This window comes from Thrips palmi, unplaced genomic scaffold (assembly GCF_012932325.1).
Source record: "Thrips palmi isolate BJ-2018 unplaced genomic scaffold, TpBJ-2018v1 HiC_scaffold_8, whole genome shotgun sequence".
NCBI lineage: Eukaryota > Metazoa > Arthropoda > Insecta > Thysanoptera > Thripidae > Thrips > Thrips palmi.
In genome coordinates this window covers 7,570,220-7,574,366 of record NW_023144635.1, presented here as the reverse complement: position 1 = coordinate 7,574,366, position 4,147 = coordinate 7,570,220, and the positions used below count along the sequence as shown (strand labels likewise).

Sequence of the window (4,147 nt, the reverse complement as noted above, 5' to 3'; positions counted from 1 at the left end):
CCCCTTGAGGGGAAGGTGGTGCCCAGAACCCAAAAACTGACCTCACGAAATGGATGGAGGCCCTTTGGTGGATGGGGCACACTGGGAAGAGCCGTTTGCACCGGTTCGCCGCCCCGTCTCCGCAATGCAAATCTCATCGGTTTGTTTGAACTGGCGCCACCAGGAAGTGTACCCACCGCCACGTGTGCACGTGTGGGGGTGGCTGGGCTGTTAGGTCATCGAACTGGGCCCGCCTCTCCAGACTCTCCCCGCCCAGGTAGTTCTTCCTTGATCCCGATTTTTTTATTCCATGCTCCTCTGGCTTTTTTTTTGTATAAATAATCTTAATTTGGACGATCATTTTTTTTTTCTTCCCTTTTGCCGAGGACCTGGGTCCTGGGTGCGGCCGGCGGTCATACTCGGTGAGCTACACGAAAGCACTCCTCCACGCCCAGGTGTGCTGAGCTCGAGAGGGGCAGGGGCGGCCGAGAGGGGGGGAGAGAGAAAGGGCGGTGGACGACGAAGCATTCAACGTGTCTCTATTATAGCATATGATGGACTGCGTCGAGGTCTATCGCAATGCAAAATTTGCAAAGTTTGGCAAATACGTAGATTTTAGGTCCGTCGCCGCTTCGCTGCAGTACAGACAGAAAACCCGCAAAATCGCGCACACGGCCCATTTGTTGGTTGTTTTCGGCCTCGTTGGCGGATCGGCCGCCGAGTTCACATGTGCCGGTGCACCGCGGCGCACCCACAGTGGCGGAGAACCATTCATCATCGGAATTTCATTAGGCTGAAGACGCCGACCCGGAAGTCTTTCTTCCTCTGGCAGGCCTCCCAGTGGGGGATGTGGTCCAGGCGGCCCCGTCCGGCCCAGCCCGGCCCCCTATTCCCAACTCACCCTCACCTATCGACCTTTTTTTCGCCACTGCCCGAAAATGCCCGTCTTTCCCCCCAGGTTGATTACGCCGCGCTGCAGGCCGGCCCGGCGGCCCCAGGAGCCCCCCAGGGGGAGGGGCCGTCCAAGCACGCATTTTCACACAGCTCGGCCCGATATCCGAGCTGACGCAGGACGGATCGGTGTTGATAGTACGGGCCGATACCGGAATGCGTTGTTCTCGCCCGGACAAGTCAGCCATGTGGGGCCAGCTTCGCCAACGCTCAGCGAGCCCGCTCGGAGCGCCGCGGCAGGAGACTGGCAGCAGCGCTACAAGTACGCGGCGCGCTGCAGCGTCTCTCGCCAACGACCATACCACGCTGGGTCCACCGGTTCCCTTCCGCACACCGAAGTTAAGCAGCGTTGGGTGCGGTCAGTACTTAGATGGGTGACCGCTTGGGAACACCGCATGCCGTTGGCATCCCTTTTGCCAACGTTGCTATCATAGATTACTTAATGACCACCCCTGTTTTCGCCACTTCCGGTCACGTGCCGCGAATAAATCATTTTTTTTTTCTAAATGATCCCCCCCTCCCGCACCTTGCCGTGCTCGCAGAGACAGACAGGGAAATCAGACAGAGAGAGACGAGACAGACAAGTTTTCACACATTACATGGGAGTCGAACCCAAGCGAACCAACCGCGCTAGTGGCGGGAGGCCCGGCACCACGCTCATGTTGTCATTCCACAGGCACAGACTCACACACAGACGAAACCCCCACGAGCACGGCGAAGCACATAGCCCCCTGCCGAAACCATCGTACCCGGTCACACATTGGTTCTGAACGTGTACTAGTCGCTGGTTGACATGACCGTCTACCTGGCGACCTGGCGGCCGCGCTGGCGGCGCTCTTGCCGAGAGGTAGGACATCTTTGAGTGCGGCGCGGTGCCGCCCCGAGCACGCCTCGCACCTAGTCGCCCCGCCTTCTTCGAAATATTGTGTAAGCCAGGTTGGGAAGGTGGGCGAGAAGTGCGTGTTTTTGCCCCCCACATTATTATTGCGACTCAATGGAAGAGTTCGGTAAGCGACTTTCATCTGACGGGCCGCGTCGCCGTGGTCCAGCGTCTGACGGGGACCGACGGGGACCGTCCGCGATTTACCAACTTCCAAGCCATCCCGCGCCCGGAAGCTCCGGAGTCTGGAGTGCGCCTTCTCTCTCGCACGCACATGCGGCCTTTCTCGAGTGCGATAGAGACAGAGGCGGCGGCAGCACCGCTCTGCTACTCTGATAACGCGGCCGTGAACTTTGCTTCGCATTGCGTGCGTCAGCCTCCATCCTTGTCACCGGGCCGGGCGGGCCCCTGGCGGGCCCCTGGCAGGCCTAGGGGGGCCCACCTTGTTATTCATTTCGGCCTTGTTTGGTCGTTTTACGACGATCCGGCCCAGGCCCGCGGTCGGCCCGCGGAAAAGCAGGCGAAATTAGGCGAAAGACACAGCGACACAGCCTCAGAATATAATCAATGCCGGGTGACCCGATAAGGTCGTCGGGTCGGAAAACGAGACAACCTCCAGCTTCTTTTTTTTTGTCACCCACTCGTCATTTTTTCAATTTTTTTTCTCGCAAGTAAATTTTTAAATCTGCAGAATTATTTTTTTCTTGATTTTTTGATGAAATTTTAAAACTTTGGTATCCCCATATTCAATCTTGGAGCGGTTGTCGGGTCCTCGCCTGACTGACCCGCCTTGCTCCACCCCGTCGCTTTTGGCGCAACAGGTTCCACGCCGCACGCGCGCGCGCACGCGCTCCGTGCACGCCGAGCGAACGCCGAGCCGGAAGGTCGCGGGATCGAATAGTTTCTTCCACCACTTTTTTTCCCTGCGATAGGGATACACGCCGCCGAGGAATCCAGCGTGGACGGATTCTTTTGCAACGTGGTAGTGTGTGTGTGTGTGTGTGTGAGTGAGTGTGAGCGTGTGTGCGTGTGTGTGTGTGTGTGTGTGCGCGCGCGTGTGCGTGCGCGCGCGTGTGCGTGTGTGTATGTGTGTGAGTGTGTGTGCTGGCTGTTGGCTCATCCTGCCGGCCACACGGTTAATTAGTCCAGTGTAGATTCGCTGGGCTGAAGCCTCGCCTCGCGACTCGCGGCCCCCTCCCCGCGCGTCGTCCCGTGGGCCCGGCACTCCGCGGTTTGATTTGATGGTGGCGGATTAGACATTGTCACCACAAGGCCGCGCGCCAAACTGGCTCCGCGATGTCTCGGCGGTGTCTCGGTGGTGTCTCCCGGCCGTCGCGTTGCACAGCCGATACCTCCGGAGAGAAAAACGAAGACGGCCTCAATGGGCAGATGGTTAAAAAAAACTGGCCCGACAGTATTTAGGCTCGAGTGATTTACGCCCCGAATGTAGATATGCCCATTTTTTTCTGTGCTTTGATTTTGTTTTGGCGCTGCCTCTACCGGTCCTCGCCATTCTTCCTTTCCTTAATTCTTGTTTTTGCAATCAAAGATTTTGGATGTGTCTGACGTAAAACTACTTTGGCGGAGCAATGCCTTGGGAAGGACACTGATAACCACCGCGCCGCCATGGGCCGTCAACGGCTTGCAACCGTTCTGGTGGCGAACCATCAGCAAGACCGCGGCTCTGCTGCAGCACTGCAGAGACACTGCCCCGCGCCGCCCCGTCCCCGGCGCCTCGCTGCAGTCCGTCGTCGCGTTGGGGCTGCCGAACGCGGCGGGGCGGGGCGGGGCGGGGCGGGGCGGGGCGTGGCGGTGCGGGGGAGGCCCAGCAGCTTCCCCATTGCCTTTTTTATCATCGCACGGTGGCGTGCCAAGGTACGAAGGTTGCCATAAAATCTTGGTGTCTTTATGCCTTCCGCCTGAGAGCTGAGTCCTGCTATGCTGCCTACTGCTTGCGCTGTGCTTGCGTGGAGGCCAGCCCGCTTCAGCCCGCGCTCCAGCCACTCCAGCCCGCCAGCTGGAAAAGGTGATGCGCTGCAGCGCCGACTGCCCGCCGCTCTGTCCGCTCTGCCCGACGCCCAGCTGCGCGCGTGACGCCGGACCTTTACTTCTGACGTAGTCAGACACGTTGTCAGTAGTATACTAGGTTTACCCATTCACTTTACCAGGTCTGTAACCCTTTCTGTTTCTGAGGATGCCTGAGTATGCGACCACCAAAACCACACTCATTTCTTAGCGTTTTCCGTAGAGATTGATTTCAATTTACTGTGCGTACTTCAGCCAGAGTCGAACTGTCGTCGTCTCCCTGGTCGGCCTAGGTCCCCGGAGTGCAGAGCC

At 58.5% G+C, this 4,147-nt stretch overlaps 1 non-coding gene across 1 annotated transcript; it reads left to right on the top strand.

The window, feature by feature from the left end:
* Window positions 1-1,218: 1,218 nt before the first annotated feature.
* On the top strand, window positions 1,219-1,337 carry LOC117654011. Its single transcript, XR_004588271.1, has one exon. It is a non-coding gene; the product is annotated as a 5S ribosomal RNA (ribosomal RNA).
* The last annotated feature ends 2,810 nt before the right edge of the window (window positions 1,338-4,147 follow it).